Source organism: Columba livia, chromosome 3, assembly GCF_036013475.1.
Source record: "Columba livia isolate bColLiv1 breed racing homer chromosome 3, bColLiv1.pat.W.v2, whole genome shotgun sequence".
Lineage (NCBI taxonomy): Eukaryota > Metazoa > Chordata > Aves > Columbiformes > Columbidae > Columba > Columba livia.
The window spans coordinates 107,604,902-107,630,047 of NC_088604.1; the positions used below are offsets into that span (position 1 = coordinate 107,604,902).

General features: G+C 39.0%; 1 long non-coding RNA gene across 2 annotated transcripts in view; it reads right to left on the reverse strand.

Annotated features, from left to right (window-relative positions):
- LOC110363511 (uncharacterized) overlaps positions 1–21,930 on the reverse strand; it is a 42,502-nt gene extending 20,572 nt beyond the window's left edge. Inside the window, exons 1-3 of one of the 2 annotated variants that reach the window (XR_010471675.1) lie at positions 10,819–11,695; positions 8,993–9,094; positions 7,836–8,025 (exon numbers count right to left, since the gene is read on the reverse strand). This is a non-coding gene — a long non-coding RNA (uncharacterized LOC110363511). Of the gene's footprint in view, positions 1–7,835; positions 8,026–8,992; positions 9,095–10,818; positions 11,696–21,573 lie in introns of those variants that run through there. The other variant, XR_010471676.1, reaches the window with a different exon arrangement.
- Between the last annotated feature and the right edge of the window lie 3,216 nt (positions 21,931–25,146).

Sequence of the window (25,146 nt, forward strand, 5' to 3'; positions counted from 1 at the left end):
CAAACCTCTCATTAGCTATGTGGTGATGCATGCAGTTGCCAGATTTTAATAATTCTGCCCAAATTTCACAGAACTGATTCACCTCCACTTGGGACCCTTCTCCCAGCTGGGCTAGTGGAAAGGGTCCTGAGGCTACCAGAGCCATGCTTCCCTCCCAAGCAAACCCAAACTGGTTGTGACCACGCAGCTACACAGTGTACCCTGAGGCAGAAGCAATACCCAGCTGGACTGGAGTATGTACCCAGCTGAACTGGAGTATGAACAATGCAGAAAAAAATGAACATATACCATGATGAAGGCAACACATGCAACCACGATTCTGGCTTCTGCAGTGGCCTACTGGGACCACTACGCAAAGCTGGAAGACTCCCCAAAGATCTTTTCAAAGACCGAACCAGCTCCACAAATGCCATTATAGGAGACATCAGAATCCCAAAGTTAAGGGGTTTTCTTTGGTTCATTGGCTGGGGTGTTTTGGTCTTTTTAGTTTTGCCTGCACTTCTTTATCAGTGGAAAGTCTGGCCATTTTCGGCACTACAGAGACTGCAGGAAGAATGATCATCTTATATCAGCAACTTCAAAACTGGAATGCAGCAAAAAAAAAAAAAAAAAACAGTCAGCAAGAACACATGAAAGTAAAACTCAAGGTCAAGACCAGAATTTCAGCCTGTGTCCTTGAGTTCTCTGTGTGCCTTGAAGCCTTTGATCACTACAGCTATCTCACTGAAGGACCCTCAAAGCACTCTGTATATTCTGCTACATGAAAGAAAGGTTTTCAGTGCAACTCTCAGTTCGAGCAAGAGCAATACCATATATACGCCTCATATTGGCAAATAAACAGAGGTGAAAAATGGCTGTAGCACGGGTGTGCTTGAGAGCAAACATAGCTAAAAAAAAATGAAAGGGAAACCACTGTCGCAGTGAGTCATGTAGCAAAAGGAATCTGCCCACCTGCTTGTTATTCTGCAATGCAGCTCATTTTGTCCAGGTGTATCAGCCTTCTTGCTCTGTGGTCACTATCGAGGACTGACAGTATACTCTTCACCTATTTGTTTTTAGCAGAGCCCACAGTGATAGCCACTTTCAAAATAGTCTCAAAATGTCCCTCCCAACAGAGGAAACCACTATGGACAGATTGCCCACTGCTGAAAGTTAGGAGAAGGAAAGCAACAAAAGGAGTGTCATATTAGTCAGCTGGACTGCTCAGCACACCAGAAAGAAAAGGATGTATAAAGATTTTGTGCAAGAAAACTGCATTATTTGCAATTCATTGATTTATTATTTGCCTGCTGAAAAATTTTTCAGTAGCCCAATCAGGGTAATTAATCAATAAGTTGTGAGCCCTAGGTCTACCAATTTCTAAGATCAAAATTCTCACATAATTTCACCGGATCCTTGGTTTCACTTCATTGTGAAAGAGAGGACCTCAAAGAATACCACATATTTTGCAAACCTCGGCCTTAGGCAAGTAAGTATGAACAAATACTCTCACAGCTCCCAAACAATTTATGAAGATCTTTCTTAAGTGAAATGAATAATTCAGTTCGCACTACTCCCAGTACAAATCCCTTTATAAATCCTAGTAAACACACACAGAGAGCACGAGTCCAGACACAGTTAGCAGGTAAAACCTGGATTAGGGTGAACTGACCTGCCCTCCAACTCTCAAACACTATCATACTACTGAACATGAGAAGTGTTTTATTGGCATCCACCCTTCTATTCTGATGCTCTCCCCTAGGCTTGAGCATTAGCTTATCCATGTAGCTGAGGTCATATTTAGAACATTATCACAGAGAAGGGAAAGAAAGAGGGAGAGTGGCTATCCTGAGCTATATGCATCCAGAGCTACATGACTTCAGAAGCTCTGCTGTCTCCCAACATCAGAGCTTGACAGTTTGACATTTTCCAGTGGTTCGATGGCTGCAGAGCACAATTCTTGCACCTCTCCCTAATCCACTGCCTGAACCAAACTGAACTTATGACATAAAACTGACAAGTTCAAAGGAGCCAGATCAGAGTTTGAACAGCGTTTTCAGCAGCTCTAATGTTCTTTTTACTAAGGGCTTTCACGGACCATAAGGAATGGTGCAGCACTTCTTGCCCTGAGGAGACCTAAGTTAAGAGATTTCATCTATTCCTTATTCCCAGTCCTCAGCACAACAAGGATCTCAGTGTTTTTGTTGGAAACTGAGACCATACCGTTCTTTTACAGATGTATTTTAGCTTGCTGCCTAGACACCCAAACATCAGTCGGCTCAGGGCTCAGTCATGGATGAGTCAGTGCCACAGAAGCGTTTCTCCCAGATTAGACAGCAATCTTTAGTGCTACCGCTAATTACATACTTCGTGACAGTCTTCTCTGGTCCAAATACAACAAGGAAAATGCTAAAAGAAATATATCCACAACTATCTATATGGACATTTTAGGTTCTTTTTCAACCCTTCTTGAGCCTTTTAAGTAAATTCTCTGAAAACATTTGAGTTACCTTGTTTTTCTGACCAAAGGTTTTGGAGAAACTTTAAAAACCTATGAAAGAGTGTTCCTAGCAACCAAGCCTCAGCTTCACCCATATAATTATTTGTGCTGGAGTGCTTGCATGTTTACCTAATCCAGGAGCAGAAAAAACATTATAAAATGCTTCTGATCAATAGCCTGTAGGCATAGAGATCATAGGCACAGAGCTCAAACAGTGAATATTCACCATCAATCAATAGAGTAAACATTCAAAAACATTTGCTGAAAAAACTCAAAAACCTGAATAAACCACAGTCTGCTGACAAATATACTGCTAACATGAATGGGACTATTCTACTAGACACTATTCTTTGCAAACTGTTCATTCCTTTCCAACTGTATATTTAAGTTCCTTAATACTTGCTGTAAACTACAGAAATGTTCTGGATTCAATATTTCTTTTTCAGATCTTGAAAGAAAAGACTGCTTAAATGACAATAATGAATATATAGATCCAAAAAGGGGGGACATTTGGGAAGACTGACATTTGGACTGTCACTTTTTTAAATGGACTACATATGGCAGGAATGAACAGATCTGTGCTATTCACACAAGCATAGCAAGGGACATGAGAAGGAATAATATACCATTGTATTTTTATATTTTCCTATTCCAGCAAGATGCCTTCTCAGAATTTTAATGCAAGAAGTGGAAACTTACTTTGCAAGCAATATATTAAATACAACTTATTTTTACTGTATTCTGAAAAAAACATGTGAGAAGTCATATGCGGATTATGTAACACAATATTTCACTTGCAACGCTTAGAATGTAGGTATGACATTTTTCAAAAAGAAAGTCATCCTGCAATTAAACAATTTATTTACTTACACTTCAACACTACAGCCCTAGAGACATAAAGATGGATTTAGCAACACCTGGATAGTGTTCAGCGGTATATATTCCTCAGTGCTTCTTTAGTTTGCTGAGCCATAGACTGTGGCGCACTGTTTTCATGTTGCACTGTTTTCATGTTGCACTGTTTTCATGTTGCACTGTTATGACTCCATCCAGATGACAATTTAAAGTATTTTTGAAAGATGAATGAATGAATCCTCACCAACTGAAGTAAGTAGAGGTTTAGTGACTTCCTCAGAGACACAAAAAGACTGTCTTGATTCAACTCTCAGGCTGTAGTTTGGCCCACAGCAAACTACTAGAGTTCAAAAGATCACTAGAAGTTTCCAGCAACATTCTTCTTTACAGACCTGTACTCACTAAGGTGATGCAAATAAATGAGAGTTCTAGCTGCAGAAGTGAACTGCTTCATAAATTGTACAACTGGGCCAGAAGTCAGATCACTCTATTCTTCCTAGACTTCCTGCACATTTTCTGATGTCTGGAAATTAGTCGGGACAGCAGAAGGATCTGTCATCCCATGCTAAATACCACAGATAAAAAATAACAGCAAGCATCACCATATTGTCACATCATTGCACAACTAATAACAAAAAGACCAAAACTAAATTGCAGAGACAGAGCTAATAACATTGCAGTAGGAACAGCAAATGCCCTTACCAGAGGTGTGGCATACAAACCTAAGCCATCATTACTTCTTTTAAGCTAAATGGAGAGCTAGAACACCTGAGGCTTAAAATCACTAATGCAGATCAAAACTCAAAACAGAAGAGACTACCTTTCAGAGAAAGCATTATGTTTTCTCTCATTCTCTCCAAATACTTTTTAAAAGCATTTAAAGGAAAGAGGTGTTGATAACCAAATGGAAAACAAGGCAGAACTTTATTTCCTCATGTACTTTTGAGAGTCCCACTTTGAGATGCTCGTGCAGGAAGAAGCGGAGAACATAATTATGCAATTAAATATAGTATTAGCTGCCAAGACACTGCAAGAGTAGAAAAACTATCAGTTCTCAGAGTTCTTTCTTTTATCAGTTTGTTTTCAGCCATTTATTGCAAAGGCATGTTATTCAAACAATAAAATACGGAGAATACATTGAAGGACATGCAGCTAAAAAGTAAGCTTAACTGAAGGAGGTAATATTAACTGTTCTCAAATATCCATTGCTTCAGTACACAGATCATTCTTCAGAGCTGCACTGCAGCAAAAATACAGTAATTCACTTTTTATCTCTGGCTCTGCATTCACCCAATTTTTTTAAAATAAAATATTAATTAAATATCAAGGATTGCCAATTTATCCCAACTTGCAGGAATTATAAGGTGCGTTGGGATGCACAATGCATCTTGAAAGATTCTCTCTTCTGCACAGATGACAGACCAGAGTATCAAAGTTTCTGATTCACCTCTTAACTGAAGTTGTTTTCAGTGTTATGTTTAAAACCTTTAAGCTTCAAGGCTTGATCAAGCATTAACACATCGCTAAAGCAGGAGCCCTGGTGCTTGAGAACAAACACTGGAGTGAATAATACGGTGTTAGAGATCACGGTGAAGATGTTAACAGAAACTGAGCACATCTACCTCATTGCATATCGAAACCATCTGTTCCCACTTAGTTGCTTTTCTGTATTTCCATATACACAACACGTGTATGAGGCAATGTGGGACATGCTCCCCAGTCAGAAAATAGACATAACTATTAACTTAAATGCGACGGGATAATATACACAAACTGAGGATACAACCTCTGTTTTCAGTGAAGTGACACAAGCCTCTCCAAATGAAAAAAAAACCAGTGTCTGACAGGATAGTTTGCTTAGCAGTGAGAAGCTAATTAGAACAGATTCAAAAGGTCAAATTATCCAACTATTTCTGATCTTACACTGAAATCAGCTGAATTATTTACAGAAGCAGACAGAGGGAGCTTTGCAGCGATGTAAGATCAGACTAAAACCCATGCTCTTCCTAATGTGCAATTTCAGTCCTTCTCCAGTTACACATTTATTGCATTACTAGAAGCTTATTTTAAATCAATCACATTAATTTTAATTAATTTTTTTATTTAATTCAATCCTGATGTAAAATCAGAATTGCACCCCACCCTGCAGACCGTGAACTCAAGTTTTTTGCTTCACGTGTGGAGAAAATAAAAGCAAAGCTGAAATATTCCTCTTTAGGGTAAGCTCTGCTAAGAATGCTTAACAATACAGAGCAGCGAACACTGCAGATAAGCAGTCTGTCACCTAAAGCCAACTGCACTGTACCCCTAGTCCTAGAATCATAGAAAGTCCTGAGTTGGAAGGGACCTCGAGGATGATCGAGTCCAGCTCCTGTCCCTACATATGAAAACTCCACAGTTCACACCATGTGTCCAAGGGCATTGTCCAGTCTCTTCTTGAACACTGTCAGGCTTGGGGCCGTGACACCTCCCTGGGGATCCTGTTCCAGTGCTCCACCACTCTCGGGGTAAAGAACCTTTTCCTAACGTCCAACCTGAACCTCCCCTGGCACATCTTCCTGCCATTCCTTCAGGTTCTATCATTGGTCACCAAAGAGAAGAGATCAACGCCTGCCCCTCCTCCTCCCCTTGTGAGGAAGCTATAGACCACAATGAGGTCTCCCCTCAGGCTCCTGTTCTCTGGGCTGAACAAACCAAGTGACTTTAGCCGCTCCTCATACAGCTTCCTAACCAAACCCTTCAGCAAGTTTGTAGCCCTCTTCTGGATGCACTCCAGTAGCTTAACATCTTTTTTATCCTGTGGCGCCCAGAACTGCACACAGTGCTCCAGGGTGAGGCCGCACCAGTGCAGAGCAGAGCGGGACAATCTCCTCCCTCGCCCGTCTGGCAATGCTGAGCTGGATGCACCCAGGACACGGTTGTCCTCTTGGCTGCCAGGGACACTTTTGGCTAATGTTCAACTTGCCATCAACCAGAATTCCCAGATCCTTCTCCACAGGGCTGCTCTCCCAGCATCTCATCCCCCAGTCTGTATGTACAGCCAGGGCTGCTGTGTCCCAGGTGAAAAATCTGGCACTTGCCCTTGTTCATGTGGCTGGTGATGGCCCAGTTCTCCATTTTGCCCAGATGCCTCTAAAGGGCCTCTCTGCCCCTGAGAGCATCAACAGCTCCTCCCAATTTTGTGTCATGGGCAAACTTACTTAGTATTCCCTCAAGCCCTGAGTCTAAGTCATTTATGAAGACATTAAAGAGTACCATCTCTAAGACGTATTGCTGCAAAACCCCACTAGTGACTGGTCACCAGCCCAACATAACCCCATTTACTAGAACCCTTTGAGCCTTGCCCATCAGGCAATTGCTCACCCACTGCATTGTGTGTTTATCCAGCTGTGTGCTGGACATCTCGTCCAGGAGGATACTGTGAGAGACAATATCAAAGGCTTTCCTGAAATCCAAAAAGATCACATCGACAGGCTTCCCTTGGTCAACTACGTAGGTAACCATGTCATAGAGCAATGTTAAGTTTGTTAAGCAAATATTTAAGTTTGTTAATTCACCACAAAAAGGCTCCAAAGCATCTGGAAGTATTAGAATTTTAAGCATGAGCTGGCCAGTTGCTACAGTAGCTCAGCCAGCCAGAATTACATGGGAGACAGACTATTGTCTCACTAATATACTGGCCACACTTCAGTGACATTCCTAAATGACCTTTTGTGGCAGGAGCTGGAGTTCAAACACTACTCATTTGAGAAATCTGTTTTGGTTCTCACAAAATTGTCTTTTGCATGCTTTTCCCTTCTAAAGATCTATTTCCCTTGTTTTCACTAACCAGCTCTTCCATTGCATTTACAGTGATTTCCAGTTTCTCACCTAAGGTGATGCAGAATTTGACAGCAAACATAACATTTCATAGTGTGTAGTAACAACAGCAATAGCTCCGTAAGCATGGGACAAGAAAGCAAGAAGAGCATCACCAAAAGCAGGAAGGGCTGAGGCAGCAAAGTCCTGTTTTAATGCTTCGGCTATATCAACAATATTGTCTTTTTAAGTTGCTGAACACTGTGTCTCTCTACAATGAGACTCTGATCTCATTACATTAGAGTTGGTTGAAACATCTCCACTTTGACCAATGAAGTTAATTCATATTTAACAAGATCAGGATTCAGTCTCGATCATTACTTGTGGCATGGCCATACAAGTTCCCTGTCATGACCAGCCCCCATGCCACCAAAGAGCAAGAGCACCAAAGAGGCTTGCTAGAATATTCAAGAAATATGTTTAAGCTGTAAAGAAAGATTTAGCCTTTTAGACTTTTTTTTTTTTTTTAATGAATAGATATGGTCCTTTTTTTACTGCTTTATATGTCAAACTCATTCTGAACCTCAGTTATGGCACCTTAGCGTTATGTTCCTCCAACTATATGGAAGATTCAGAATTACAGACACAAATATTTATGCAAGACAAAGGGAAGCAGAGGGGCAAAGAGAAGCAAAATACTCACTCCTAAAGTGTTAGCTGGTTCCAAACACATTGAGCCAGATGCTGGGATCAATTTTTCCACAATATTGGCAACCGTCTTCAGCAGTTGTTCAGGATATTCAGTGACAGTGGGTTAAGGCCAAGGGAAAAGAAAAGCGGATCGTGTACAAATTGGAACATCTGATGTTTCTGATGACGGCAATTGCCTCTCCCTGTAACAAGCAGAAGACATGCTAATGTGCCATGGTGCATTGCAGCCAGAAGAAAAGGTCAGGCTTCGCAAAAGGCTGCAGAACTCGCTGCAAACCCAGCATCTATTTAATCACCACAATGAGGCAAAGAGCATTATCCACGGGTAATCATATTATTTCTCAAATACACTTTGACATGTTAAAATAATATTCCACCAGAATTAGATGCTATTTGTGCCACTGTGGGATGCTTTGAAGCCATGACCGTCAGTTTTGTGGATTTGTGTCAAATGTGCAGTGCATTAAAAGATATGAGAGATACGTCCTTTGAGTTTTCCCATCAAATGAACCCCTGTGACAAAATACTTTAACAAAGACATGCTGAAAATATTTGGGCAAAAATTTCACACAAGTGTGCTAAAGATCTCATGTTAATGGCTTTATTGAAAAAGGCACTGGGCAAAGCAGAACAAAATTATTTTATCCAGCAGTTCTTCACTGGATAAAAAATTATAATGCAGCAGGTCAAAGAGCAAGTAAGTGAAAATATTACAGTGAAGAGAAATTCTTAACATGTTCTCAATCATTTTTACATAATTTTCTTTTTCAGGGCTTAGGGGCAATAGGTACCTACAAATATGTTTATCTCATGCATAAGGATGGGGGTAGTTTTATTAGTAGCAGAGACTAGCATTCATAGAATCATTTCAGTTGGAAGACACCCTCAGGATCACTGAGTCCAGCCATAACCTAACTCCAGCACTAAACCATGTCCCTAAGAACCTCTTCTAAATGCCTTTAAAAGCCTCCAGGGATGGTGACTCAACCACTTCCCTGGGAAGCCTGTTTCAACACTTCACAACCCTCTCTGTGAAGAATTTTTTCCTAATATCCAATCTAAACTTCCCCTGGTGCAACTTGGGACCTTTTCCTCTTGTCCTACCACTGGCTACTTGGGAGAAGAGACCAACACCCTCCATGCTACAACCTTCTTTCAGGTAGGTGTAGACAGTGATAAGGTCTCCCCTCAGCCTCCTTTCTCCAGGCTAAACAGCCCCAGTTTCCTCAGCTGTTCCTCATAAGGCTTGTCCTGAAAAAAAAAAAAAAAAAAAACCCACCCCCAGATCTTGAAAATTTTTACAATGAGATGGGATAAAGATATTTAGTCAAAGAAGTTGACTTAATAAATACAGTAAGAGCATGTCAGCATAATTGTCAATAACTTCTCACTTGTCTTAAAACGTACAAATACGCCAGTGCACTCTCATCAAAAAGGCAGACATTAATTCTTAGCCTGGTCATTATTACAGCCACAGTCACATCAGCAGACCAAAACTAAATGTTTCTCAATGTGTATTACTGCCATAGAAATATAGGAACTGAGCAGAATCTGCCACTGATGGAGCAGAGTAAGTTTAATTGAGAAAATCAGGTAGTATTCTACATTCCAGGTTACTATTTCCTCCACTACTCCCCTTCTCTTTACTTATGTTTTGCTCTATTAATTACTAAGAGTCTCAAATTCTTCCTTATCTTCATCCCTGAGCACTGCCCTAATTTATGCTTAGTTTCCAATTGAGATATATTTATACATGTCTTCTCATAAAACCTTAGAGCATACTTTACTTACGGACTGTGCATTTGCAACAAGCTGAGAGATTATATAAACAGCAACATTGGAAAAGAGACTGTAAACTGTTTGTGCAGCATAGAGTTATCCAGTTATCTGCTGAGACAGTGCATCTCACACAGTATCTTCAGCATAGGTAACATGAGATTCACACAGCCTGAAAATCCAGCACTTTATTTTAAGGGGTTAAGCTGCATATGGCCCAGGTCCCATGGGACTAGCAATGGAAAGCAATGCCTAAAACCTGTAATGGAGCTACTCTGTTTAAAAAATACCCCTGAATTTCAAACAAGATGAGCATTACATCCCTACTGATTTTCAACACTATTTCCACATCTCGTGAACTTTTATACAGTAATAAATTGAGCATGGTGGTAATTTGTCCCTAAAGTTTGCATCGCCTATCTTCTGGCTTCATTAATGATCTCAGCTCTGTCTATTTAAGCTTCTGTTTAATGACACCATTCCCTGTATTGGTCATTAATGCCTTTACAGTTTAATGCAGCATGACAAATGAACACAGTGCATTTCATATAGTCGCAACTACAGTAATGCCTCATTTGGTATTCCTATCAAATGGAAGTAGAACAAGTAGACAAAAATGTGTTAGAAATGCAAACAAGCTTAGGGAAAATATTTGGTGTTTACAAGCTGCACACTGCTTCAAGTGTTCCACATTTCTGTACACAGCTGAACTGAGTTTTCATAGCAGTTTAGGTCACAACTGAATTAATCTCACAAAAAAAAAAAAAAAGTATTCAAATTTTGCTGGTTGCTTACTTTCAATTGAGTACTGCTGCAGAACTGCTTCAAATTCAACCATCTGAATACACATATCGCCAAGGTTACGAAGTCTGGAAGCTGTTTTGCAAGTAAGAATTTGTTATACTGAATACTATAGATTTGTGTGTGTTCTCAAAGTGTTTCTCACTGTGATATTAATTACAAAATAAATGCAAAAGCGACATTTCAGTAATATAAGGCAGAATTACTTGAATTTCTCTTCTTATACTAGTCTATTTCTATAATAGTTTCTGACTGTTCTTCTGTCCTGTTCTCACCAGTCACTTCCTCTGCTATTGATGTACCATTTTGTTATATCTTTTGTAATATCTAATGGTTATTCAACCTTTCTTTGCCATTATGTGAACCTGGGCTTATGGCTTTGTTTAAGATGTTCTTACCGTATTGTATAACAGTCAGATGTAAGATGTACAACCTCATCTTCTTGAATAGGTCCAGCTCCCCTTACCCTGGGAATGATACCTAAAGTCACATTCAGTTTAACTCATCTCCCTGCAAACTCCTATCTCTGTTAGTCTTCTCATCTTTGAGGCAGGAGGATAATCTTGGAATGACTACAGCTGTGGACAACAGAAGAGCTACAGATTTCATCTATCTGACCTTCTCTTAAGGCCTTTGACATGGTCCCCCACAACATCCTTCTCTCTAAATTGGATAGATACAGATTTGATGGGTGAACTGTTCAGTGGATAAGGAATTGGCTGGATGGCCACATACAGAAGGTACTGGTCAATGGCTCAATGTCCAGATGGAGATCAGTGATAAGTGGTGTCCCTCAGGTATCCATAATGGGACCAGTACTGCATAATATCTTCATCAGTGGTATGGACAGTGGAATCGAGCACACCCTCAGCAAGTTTATGAATGAACACTGGTGCAGGTTGCCCAGGGAGGTGGTAGATGCCCCATCCCTGAAAACATTCCAGGCCAGGCTGGACCGGGCTCTGAGCAACCTGATCTAGTTGAAGATGTTCCTGCTTATTGCAGGGGGATTGGACTAGATGATCTTTAATGGTCACTTCCAAACCAAATCATTCTATGATTCCATTTTCTTCATTTTTCACCTCTTCTTCTGCCACAAATCCACAAGTTCATTAATGCTCGAGCTTCATCTTTCTAGTGCTGCAAAAACAACTCCTTTCCCTCTTCTAACTAGCTCAGTAGTGCGCTCAATGTTCCTCACATCCCTTAACATGGTATCCCATTATCCATAACTCTCAACTATGCCTCTGCTGTGTTTCCAGAATATCACTTCCAGAATCATCTTCCCAAGCCATCAACCTTCAAATACATTCCTTCCTAAGTAAAATTATTATCTAAAATAGCAGGTATAAACCTAGTGAAGGTGGCTGCTCTGTCTTTCACTGTCTAAGAATAAACTTCATTATGCTGTGACTAACTTGTTAGACAACCGAGTGACAGAATTATTGAAAGATTACATTTAAAAATTAGCTGAGGGTGTTATAAAGCTGAATATAATATAATCTGCACAAAATTTCAGAATTATAAAAGAACTGTTTCAGTATTGCTTAATATAGACACCTTGCAACTAGTTATTGCACAAATACAAGTTCTGAGACAGACACTTTTTTTTTTATTAAGGGATTATTTAAGAAATTACAGTATACTGCACCAAGAGCAACACTGACATCCCTATACAATCTTTGAAGCACTTTAGGAAACTTTACCATAAAAAGAGTCACATACGAGCTTCTTCAAACGAGTTGGCATTGAGTTTAGAGACATTAATATTGCAAATAACGTATCCACGTGGACTCCTTTGTCCTGAGTACTCAATGAATACACAACACCAAAAATAAAAGCAAACAACCACACACAAAAAAATTACAGCTCCAGAAATCCTTGTCAGATATAAGCCCCTCTGAAAACATATGGGACTACTGGAAACAATTGACATTTGCCCAGGTATCCATAAGCAACAGATACTAAGTGTTAACTTCACAAATGTCACAAACAATTTAATTTCTGACAACAAAATATTTTCTGAAGTATTTTTGTATACTTCTAATTTAACTATGAATTATAGTCAGCTTATACCAGTTCACCCATAGCTATATATACCCATCCTGCTTTCAATACTTCTAAGAAGGGAGATCCCACAGCCACTCCAAACAATCTATTCCACCCTCACATGTCAGCTGGCATTTGACAGCACTCATGGTTAAATAAAAAAATAACCAACAAAACTTACAACAAAATAATTTCTCGCATTCTGTTCCCTCCAGTTCTATTACTGCATGTATCTTAGAAGAGTCTAGCTCCATCTTCTCTATTCCTTCAAATTAGGTATGTGTAAACAGCAGTAAGATCTGCTCCTTTGTCTCCTCCAGCCTGAACAAACCAGCTCTCTCAGCCTCTCCTCACACACCTTCTGCTCCCAGTCCCAGAGTATCCTGGTGGCCTCCAATGGACTCTTCCTACTATGTCCATGTCTGTCTTGTACTGAGGATCCCAGAACTGGACATGGCACTCCCAGTGTGGTTTCACAGGTGCTGAATGGAGGGGAATAATCTCTTCCCTCAGTCTGCTGTCTACATGTTATTTGTTGTGCAGCTGGTCTTCTTCAGGGCAATACCAACATATGAATTCAATGTATCTCTTCCAGAACTAGGAAGAAGATGTGGAGTAATGTGCTCCTAGACGTCATTTACAACCAATATTTGTTTAAAGCTTGAAGCTCAATGTTTGAAATCCTTCCAGAAGTACTCATCACTAATTAGAGAAGTCACAGATATCCAATATAAATGTCAGTTTAACATCTCATAAATATTACGTTCATGACCTCAATAGACTCCTGTGCCTGAAAGTACTACAGTTTAATCAAAAGTTGTACAAAAGAGTATTCCCATTTATCAGTTCCAAATTTCCCTTTTTAACGAAATCATGTTTATTTCAATCTTCTAATCTCAACTAATTTGATGCTTCAACTGAAGCATGGCATGGCACGACAAAATAGTTATGTATATAACTATTTCAAGGCAGTCCCTCTAATTGTCTACATTGTCCTTTCCTTGGATATAGATCTTAATTCCCTTAACCTCTGTCATTCCTTTTCTTAATGAAATGCTAGAGAGTAACCACCAGTTACTACTATCTGACAACTTCGTTGTATTTTGCTGCATTGGCTATAACATCACAAATTTATCCAGTAGTGATACATCATTACACTCCTACAGGTGCTCTTTACTGTTTATATTAATTTGCAAGCAGGAATGCATTCCCTTCCTTTCTGCAGTTTAATAAGGATTAGCCAGTGCAGCTACTGCAGGAAAAAAAAAAAAAATAAAAAAGGAAATTGTTTTCAAAAGTATGCTTTTGTTTAGTACAAAACTGCTTTGACACCATGCATACTCAGCTTTGGAGATGATGAGTCTTCTCATGGTTACTGAATCTACAAACTTTGATTTTTCCTCCCCAGAGGTTATTATAGATTTCCATTGGCTTCCACATTGAGAAAGTTAAGTCTGTATTTTCAATCAATTCCAGCCCTGTGGTATTCAAATCACGATCTTAAAGAAATGCATTTTTAAAAGATCTTTTGTGAGCCTTGTTCTTGTTCACATATTTTAACTATTCATTATCAAATACTGTGCAATTCAGGGTGAAAAATAGTCAGTTTAAAGGCATTGATGAAAGGGAAACCAAGCATTCTTCGGTCAAAGAGCTTGAAAATTTTGACGTACTCCAGGACCGCTCATGATGTCCATGTGAGAGAGAAAACAGCATTTGTACAAGGTCCCCATAACCTCTCAGAGTTCTAGCAAATCTTGTCTCTCTTTAAACAACATCCTGACTTCCTATATTTTCTTTAATCCAACAGAAGTTTCTCTAAGAAAGAGGAAAAAGTCAGCAGTTATTCATTCTGCATCCAAAGCAGGGTCAGAGTACATGCTTTCAGTGCTAGAACAAAGTACTGAAGGATTGAGCATTTCTTGAGAAACAATCATTTCTGTGCTATGAAATGATCACGGGTCTTGTGGGAGAAGAAAATTCAGAAATGATCCACTGACAAAATAATGCTTATCTCAAAAACGCTGATTCAGTGCAACGGTATTTTCCATGGAAACATATCAATACCATTGAACAGTTCAACTGAAATGCAGTAATAGAGCTTATTTGTACCATCTTTGGTTTCAGTCCCAATTTCTTGCAAGTCAAATAACACTGATTTTTTTGTTTACTTGTTCTCATTTTGCTTCCTCAGTAAGGCCTGCTTGTCAGTGACCTGTCCCCAGTCATTCACATGCATGCATTTGGATTTTTTTTTTTTGCTTTACTCTTAACAAAGAAAATATATCAAAAATGTGTAATTATTTTACTGGCAGGAAAATCCCTACTCTGGTCAACTCTAACCACGACTATAATGTGGACACTTATGAAGGCTAAAACAGCCTGCAAGGACAATCTAATCTAGTTTAGTGTACCAAAAGATTGACTCTGGTCAAACTCCTTAAGTAGTCTAGACTTATTCAGAGACTCAGAACACATACCATACACTCCAAAAAATGACCCTTTTATCTGCAAGGTCGGAATTTGGTAGTCTGGACTTACCTCTTCAAGGTTGTATGAGATTGCCGGTAGCTTCCCAACCAGTCCCAGGGGCTATAGAACAGTAAAACACTTCCTCAAACAAAAGCAAATTTTTATTTCCTTTCCCATATTTCAGCATCAGCAACATACCAAATTAAAGATTTTGCCTAGATTTTTTTTTAAGTCTGCCCTTCTATCCACTCCACTACAAAAGGTTAGCCTTAACTTTGCACAATGTTTGTTGCTGAGTCCCTCTATCAGTGTACAGGAATAAAAATTACAAACTAGTGGCTTGAGATTTGGAGTTTCTTTCAAATAGATTTTTGAACTCCTTCCCAACATTTTCTTACGCAGGTAAAACTAAAACATGGCAACCGTGGTAGTAACTCAGCAGCACTTCACAATGATTCCTTGCCAAGCCTTGCCCTGCTTGCCACAAAAAACATCTTTTTTTTCTGTACCAAAAAATAAAGTAATCAACAGACTACCCCTATGTAGAGTACAAGACTTAAAAATACAGCAGGAAGAGATTATGCAAAAAGCATTCACCCAAGCACATGACAGATGAAAAATAACAAGGAAATTACTGCTAAAGTAGTACCAGGAATACTATCTTTCAAAAGACACAGGAGAGGATCAGAACAGAAGTTGCCGTGAGAGCCGAGGCTAGACAAAGTCAATATGGCCTTTTGTTTGCAGTGTACTGAAAAGTGACAGGACAGCAAGCAAGATCAATAGGCCTACAAAATCTGGGTAGGGCTTTTCAGATGTTGTCTAAACCTGTTGTAAGGTTCAAATATTACTTGTGGTGACTTAGCTATCAGAAATTACTTGACTAAATTCACACATTTGCGATATTATCCTTTATTTAGTAGAGTTGAATGTAGAAAAAGTGATGTGGATATAATTTATAGAAAATCTTTATTTTCCAAATCACATTGTTTTGCTTCTAGATTTTGCTTCTACTGGTATAAAAAGCCAAGATTTATATTTATGACATATAAACTAGAGATACATAGCATTACAGAGTATACCTTCATTTTAAAAAATTAGTTGACAATAATATTGCCTAGAATTGTTTTGTATCCAGAGATTCTTTCATGCTTTTCTCCAGTTTTACACAAGTTCCCCAGTAGTTTCATGCTACACATGTTCCATTGTAGTTACATTTAACCAAGTAATATGATTTTCCCAGCCTTAAATATATATCTATATATAATATAGATAAGATATATATATTGTAATTTCTATAGATACTATAATATACATATATATACATTTTGATGCAATAATTTGGTATTGCTTTACTACGGAAGCTTCATACGTTCTGCAGAGATATTTCAATTCAGCTCTATTCTATCTGGAAGCTCAACAATTTCAGGATAACTATTTGGATGGTTTCACTCCATTACTTTCAAAGTAATGCAGAAGTCCACATTAATGTACTGACATCTCAAAGATGCATGGAACATTTAGATGCTTAAACAGGCTCCAAAACGGAGAGGAGGGAGGAGGAAGGAGGAAGGAAGGGGAAAAAAAACATCCAGAACTAGTAGAGGATGGTAAAGGCTGTAAATATAATAAATATCCTGGCACTTTGCAAATGATATACTCTGCCAAGAGTACATTAACAGCAACAAGATATTATTTCTAGCCCAAGAGGTGCAGGGAACATGGGAGGAAAATCTGGGGCAACATGACAACCTGTGGGTGGTGCAGGTGGGAAAGGAAACCACCACTAGCATGAAGGATTCAATGTGGGAAAAAAAATCCACTTTTGTCCAACCCACAAGAAAAATCTTACCAATAACACCTAAGCAGTCATCCATCAAGCATGCACTAATAGAAGCACTGAAAATCTCAACTCCATTTAGAGTTTTCTATTCATCACATTGAGTTTATCCTTCTCCAATGTGAACATTTTTAACATGCATTCTGAATAAATCTGTTGTCAACATGAGTGTTTTTAGCTATAGATTCAATTTAACTTGTTCTTTATCATACAATTAATATAAAATAACATCAGCATCATGAACAGGAGTCCAGAAAAAAAAAAAAAAAAGACCTTTTTGTTCCCAGTTTTCAGGGATGAGGTGCATAAAATGATGATGTTCTGCTGACAGATCCTGTAAACCAAGTAACCAGATGTATGGGGCCATTCTAGGCAACACCACTTCAAGAGAGACACTGGAAGGAGGGAACTTCTTATACTACAAATTTACAAATTTCCATTTATTTCTTCTGTTAGGGAATTTCTCCTGTGTTTCACACAGAAAATATTGTTCAGACTCTGCTTCAGTAACTGTAGTCAAGGACTAAGGTCAGTAGATTCATGTCATAATTTTAAATATAGTTGATCTGGTGGATTACAGATGAGGTCTCCAGTTCTAACCTCCATGCTGACACTGGGCACTTGAGGAGGAACGCTGGCTCTTTCCATCATTTTTGCAAGCAGAATTGCCACAGCTTCCAGCTCCTGACTACTGAGCCGTGAACTGAGCTATTTATCTCTGTCTCCCCCCTCAACAGCATTTTAAATAAGTAAAATTTCAAGAGACAATGAGGGGGAAAATTACCCCTCTTTATTCCCCACTCACACTGACAAAAACAGATAAATCAGGGCCAAAAGAAACTCCTTTCATTCTAAATCCACATTTCTCTCAAATTAGAAAGTTCTCAAATGGAACAGATTCCTAGATACTTGCAAATTTGAGTATTTATTCTACAATATTAAAGTAATCAGAATGTACACATATATAATACACAAGCTACTTAGCTAGACAATTTTTCAGCATAAAGCAGTTCCATTACCCTTTCACCAGACTTGCTCACAATACTCACTCTGACAAAAAATCACCAGTTTTTAATAAATTACATTTCTTCTTGTAATTTCAAACACAGGTGTTCTGCATGCATTATATTGCACAGTGACCTTAGCAGACTCTGTCTTTATCTCCTCCTTTTGAGACATGCACAACTAACATAGTCTCAGGAGACATAGTAGACAAGGTCAGTTTCTATATTTCTAACACAAATGAAAGTGGAAAATAAACTTGGGTTAAGCTTTATAAGCTTCATGGAACAATTCTGCTATATTCTTCATATGGCTGCAGAATAATAAAGTTGTCAATGAAAAAAGGATCCAAAAATCACTATACTATATTTAGTTATGGTAGGATCAAACCCATCATTGTTATATTGCTGTCAAGTTAAATTCCAGGATGCTGAGAATGAATGTTATTTGAAAAACAATCCAGCTATTCAAATCTAGAGAGACAGTTGATAAATAATTTATTTTGCAGCTTAAATTCCTACTGACCTCATTATGATGTTAGGGTTTCACGGGAATGCAAAAAAAAAGGGAATTTTAGTATGCAGAGATCTTTCACTAGAAGGAAGCACAAATGGTAGGATTAGAGGGGTGGGAAAATACACTAAAGCTGCTTTTCTAGAGCCTTCCCTAAGTTAATGGCCTGCTTAGCTTAGGTAGAAATTTGGAAGAAGCTAAGCTTCCCTCTACAATCAAGACATCTAAGCCTGTTTAGGCAGAATTTGCCACAAAGATATTTTCATATGTCCCATATGGCTCCCAAACGTGTTCTGTGACTAGAATGAGCATGGGACCACCTCAGCAGGTACCCACCCAGGAGAGGAGGTTACCACCAGGCCAACACAGATGACTGCAACTATCCTCAACTCCAGTGACAAGCTACATACAATTCTCATACAATTTCCATTTTAAGTGGTGCAGGCAAAGAATGAGACATACAGTGACATCATTTCAGCAGATTGTAACAAAAAGAAGTACCAAGAAATACATAGGGCAAAACAGGCCAGGAGAACTGCCTATAAAGCTAAATTCTGGAGCTATATTCTTCTACTTAAGGATTCACAACAGATTTGAGACACAATATGTAGAAGACACACTGATTTAACCTTCATATTCCAAATACACCACTGATAAAAAATTAAGATAAACTGTGGAATTATTTAAAGGGCAAATCCTACTGACCTTTCTGTACTTATTTTGTAGGAATGAGCAGCAAACTTATCTAGTTGGATCTATCATACAATATAATATGGTATTAAGAAAGTATTCCAAAAATCCCAGCAGTGGCAAGAAAATGTATGTAAATTAGTAACTGAAACACTAAAAATATTTTACAGTAAAAAAAAAATTCAAGATGGTATCAGATTATAAGTATGCCTAATAAAATAACATTTTACAAGACATGCTAAGTGGCTTTCCAAAATTGTGTTATTTGTCACACATATGTAAACTAATAAAAACACTCTGCATGCTTCTCCCCCCAGATTCATGAAATATTTTTACAAGGTATAAATACGACGGGCAAATTCTCTCTTCATTGGCAGTACATCAGCATACTACTGAGGGGAAACTCATTCTCAGATCATGCATTTATCTCTGAACCAGCAGCATGAGGAAAATAATAGCTCCTCAAACATTATAAAGAAAACCTGAAACAAATCTTAACTCATCCTTAGTCTCTACCTTAATGAAGACAACACTCTTCAGTAATGAAGGCATTAAGAAACACTTTTGTTTCACATTCTGATTTTATTTCTAGAACTCTTGTATGTCATATTATTTCATTCCTTCCTCAGTCACCCTGCTTTTATCAAGTTTGTGGAATATTGTTGCAAGCTCAAATCATTAAGCAGTCACAAATCACCGAGTCCTGCAGGGGAAGGTAGTAAAGACAGGTGACAAGTTATGCTATTGCAGCTGAATTTAAAAAACAAAAGAAATAAAAATACACATACATTCGCCACAGACAGCTGACAGTAGAAACATTGCACAAACATTTTGCTACATCTGTCTACACTTAGAACTCCTCACATTTCCAACATTCCAGTTCTCATTCCATTAAGGCTAATGGAAATACTCTCCCTTTATTTCAATGGAATTTAATAGTTAAATTTAATTTAATAGGTAACACATTTTTTGAAAAGTATTTCTTTTTTAAAATAAAGTAACCTCTAAAGTTAAATGGAACTGCACCAAGATATCCTCTAAGCTACTAAAACAGCATCTCACAAACCCACCTGGCTGTTTTTGTAACATGGGATCCATGTTAATTTGCCCTGAGGAAGCACCTGAATGTAGGTTTTTTAGGCTTTATGGACCGGATCAGTGATTCTTATCAGTGTAATATCAAGTATTATTAAATTAGTGTTGCTTTTCTTGATATCTATAACAAGGATGCTAATAATAACAACAATGTTAATAATAACATTTATTTGTCCAGAAATTTATATTCACTGGTGTATCCAATATGAATATTAGCAAGTCACAACAGACAGGTTATATACACAAGGAAGAGGGAAAGTAATAAAGTATCACTACTATTTCCTTGGTACTCAATGTCACTGTTACAAGGAAAGAAGCTTAGCATTAAAGATGGACTTGGAAGGTAAAGATAAAGCCTTCACAAAGTTTGGCTTGGAAGAGGCACTACATCGGAATGCTCCCAGCACCACAGCTGCATGGGTAACACGAGTATTGTACAAGTGAACATCACAAAAACTAGCATGGATCACTGCTGGAGTGGACTTTCTTGTCAGAGTGCTTTTACCGAAAAGGAGTGGGGCATAGATGAGATCCACAACTAAATCCCAGGCTGCAAAGAGAAGAACCCCTTGGAGCAGGAGACACAGGTTGCCAGGAGGCTTGGCCCAGGTGTCACCTGGCTGCTTGGCTCGAGGCAAAGGCACAGCTCATTCCTCAGAGGCAAAGCCTGCGTTACCAACTGTAAGGGCCCATGATCTAAAATAAATGTTGTCTCCCATTTTTCAAACACAGAAACGTAACTAAGCATGTTAAAAAGAGGCAGCATTTATGAATTATGGTAAATTAAACAAAAACTCAAAGTGACAGTCAACTAAGAGAATGAATGGTCTCAGGAAAACCTGGCCTTCAGCAGCGATGGTGACTGTCTATATCAGAGCACAGACTTTTGGTTTTAGAGAGGATTTTGATTTCTTGTTTGCCAGCATTTCTAGCCTTTTACATCGTTGCTTTCACAAGGGCCAGCCCTCCACTAAGCTGAACAGCAAGAGCTGTCCTTAACAGAAGCCAGGCTCACCCTTTTGACTAAATCATGTCAGTCAACAGCATTAGTACAAATGTGTAAATAGTGTGTTTAAATTTAATGATACAGAAAGTGAACAGTGTGATGTTTATGTGTAAAACATGCTATTTTTCACTATTAATTGTTTCAATATTAATTCGATATATTAATTAGGGGTATACATGCAAGTCTAAAGATAGCTAGAGTCAGTGAAATAAGCTTAAAATATTATTTTAATTAGGCCTTCTTTTAGTAAGGATAAAATAGTTATGTGTCGAGGGTTAAGATTGCGGGGTGACAATAAAACCCTGGCAGATGTATTGTTAACCCCCTCTCCCCCCCACACACTTCCCCCTCCCTCTCCCCCCTTTTCACTAAGGAGAGGCGATTGGAAGGAAAAGAAGCACAGAGTGAAGAGAGTTAGAAAAAATTAAAGATGTTTTACTAATGCTACTAATAAGAATAGAGAAAATAATACAAAATATACAAAACCAATCTTGAAAGTCTCAGCAACTGCAGAGCCGGCACACGAAGTCCTGGATTAGACTCTGCAGCCAATCGGAGCTGGATTCAGTCTCTCACTAGGCCTCAGTTCGCAGGGACGACTAGCAAGGTCCTCTCCTAATGTCGGCCATACGCAGAAAGGAAAAGGGAAAAGCAACACAGGATCCTCGTGATCTCGCACTTTTATATGAAGTATTCACGTGAATGGAATGTTATACACAGTTGGTCAGTTTCTTGGTCTCTTTCTTCTCGTCGCCCCTCTCGCGAGATGTCCATCTGTGCTTATCATTAAGTTTGCATTCCATTGCTAGGTTTACCAAAACATGTGTCTGGTTCTCCAGGAAAATGCAGCTAATATGAAGCTTTAGCTGACAGGCAAATTCACTAAAAGAGAAACTTGTTTTTAGCAAAACCAGGACATTATGAACATAAAGGATGTCCTTATAGGACTCAGATTTTCTTCTCAACTTCCAGACAGAGCAACTCCAAACCTTTGTACAATGATCCTTGAAAGATGCACAAATTAAAACCATTTTTCTCTTAAAATGTCTTTTTTATAATCTCTTGTCTCTCAGCCACGCTGGATTAACATGAACATACTGGACCTTGCAATGGAAAATATTCGAGGGGCTTCTACTAGCCACTTGTGCCTTCATGGTGGCTGGATCTATTGCATCTGTCCCAAACCTTAAATTTAAAGTGTAGTTCAGAAACAGAGGAAAGGACGAGACAAAGGTGTTAGCTTTTAGAGATGCCAGTAAAAGGCACGGTTTATTAGCACAGTGCACAGCAGCACACTGATAAATCACTGCAGCTGGCACCAGCATTGGGAATCCGCACTCCTCCTCTTGAATGGAAACCTGCATACTAAATAAAGTAATTCCATCACATTTAAAGGAGGCACATGTGAACAACTCATTTTGGCAATTAAGAAAACCTAGGTGGCTCATCTTTGTTGGTTTAAAGAAACACCTTCTCATTTAGTGGTAAAAATCAAGAGTAATTGCATTAAAAATTAAGAAATCAAACCGCTACAGGAAGAGAAGCAGATCCATTTAGAGTTATCTAGGAAACATAATTTCAATCTCAGGAGAATCTTTTGACACTTCAACACTAATTCCAATGTTAAAAGAGGAGGTAAGTCAATATATAATACAGCGTGGTATAATAGATAAGCCTGACATACCAAGCTAAAAATGCTTCAATTAAAATTGGTGTAACTCTTAGCAGAGTGTTTTGTTTTGCAATGCTGATTAAAACTGAACTATCTGCATTTGAAATGTTCAACGTTTTTAAGCCTGAAGAGTTTGAGGTGCTTGTTCTGAACTTTCCTATTGAAAAGTAGAATTTCATTCACAAATCATAATTTTCTAAGAAAAACATGCAACTATCAATAGCTCATATCTTAATCAGGAGGATTCTTGTATGAGCTTTAAGACTACCATATTGCTGCTTTTGTTAATGAACTATCATTTTACCGACCTACAATATAATCAGTGAACTGTGTTAAAAGTTCTCATTCCTGTGACATGAAGCCTATTTATCAGGTAAAACACTGTTTCCCCAGATCCCACCTTCTTTACCATCTTACTCAGGGAAGGACACGGTAAAAATTTTCTTATTATGAATTAACTAAGACCTAATTATATAGCTTTCCCATGTGTACGAAAAGAAAAGCACTTAGGATTCATCTTCCAAGATAGTGTCTCTTCATCCCAGAACTCATTTATATTTACAGCATATTATAACTGTTCCTTACAGCAGCTACAACATATTCATTAACAGAAACCTTGAGTTTATTCAGATACATGCAGAATATGATCCATTCTGCTCCTTTTTCTTTACAAGCATAGCTGGATTTCTCTTTTCTCTGAGCCTTCTGGCAGGATGCAAGATCAGTTGGAGTTTTGGCTTTGGAATCCACAGGACACAGATATAAACAAATCTGTCCCATTGTCAAATCATGGGTAAAACCATTCTTGGATTAATAAAAATCAGCCTAACACTTAATTCAGTATTTTTAATATTTTCATCCCACCTTCATGGTATCATAGAATGGTTTGGGTTGGAGGGGTCCTACAGCTCATCTAGTTCCAATGCCCACTGCCATGGACAGGGCCACAATCTACTAGACCAGGTTACTCAAAGCCCCATCCAACCTGGCCTTGAACACTTCCAGGGACGGCACGTCCACAACTTCTCTGTGCAACCTGTTCCAGTGCTTCATCACCCTCAGGGTGAAGAATTTCTTCCTTAGATCTAATCTAAATATACCCTCTTTCAGTTTAAAGCCATTTCCCCTTGTCCTGTAACTACATGCCCTTATAAAAATTCCCTCTCTAGCTTTCTTGTAGGGCACCTTTAGGTACTGGGGCCTCTCTCTCTCCTCCTCTGTCAGCCTGTCCTCACAGGAGAGGTGCTCCAGCCCTCTGATCATCTTTGTAACCCTCCTCTAGACTGGCTCCACCAGGTCCACGTCCTTCTTATGTTGGTGGCCCCAGTGCTGAATGCAGTACTCCAGGCAGGGTCTGAAGAGAGCAGAGAGGGAGAATCACCTCCCTTGACCTGCTGCTAACTATTCTTTTGATGCAGCCCAGGATACAGTTGGCTTTTTGGGCTGCAAGTACATATTGCTGGGTCTTGTTGAGCTTCTCATCAACCAACACCCCCAAGTCCTTCTCCTCAGGGCTGCTCTCAATCCATTCTCTGCCCAGCCTGTGCATGGGATTTCCCTGATCCATGTGCAGGTCCTTGCAGTTTGCTTTGTTGAATTTCATGAGGTTCATACAGGCTCACCTCTCAAGCCTATTCAGGTCCCTCTGGATGGTATTCCTTTCTTCCAGCATGTCAATTGCACCACACAGCTTGGTGTCATTGGCAGACTTGCTGATGGTATACTCAATCTCACTGTCCATGTTCACCAACAAAGATGTTAAATGGCACAGGTCCCAATGCTGACCCTGAGGTACAGTCCTCATCACTGGTATTCACTTGGACATCAAGCCATTAACCTCAACTCTTGAAGTGTGACCATCCAGCCAATTTCTTATCCACTGAGTGTGACTATTCATCCAATCCATGTCTCTCCAATTTAGAGACAAGGATATCGTATGGGACAGTGTCAAATACTTCATGCAAGTCCAAGTAGATGATGTCAGTTCCCCAACACTGTAACCCCATCATAAAAGGCCACCAGATTTGTCAGGAACAACTGCGCTTAGTGAAGCCGTGCTGGCTGTCACCAATCACCTCCTTATTTTCCATGTGCCTTAGCATAGTTTCCAGGAGGATCTGCTCCATCATGTCGCTGGACACAGAAGTGAGACTGACTGCCCTGCAGTTCCTCAGATGTTCCTTTTTTTCCCTGTTTAGAAATAGGGATTTTCCAGTCAGTGGGGACTTCAAACTGCCATGACTTCTCAAATATGATAGATAATGGCTTAGCAACTTCATCTGCCAGTTCCCTCAGGACCCATGGACGCATCTCATAAGGTCCCACAGACTGGAGCACCTTCAGGTTCCTTAGATGGTCTTGAACCCAATTGTCTTCTACAGAAGGTG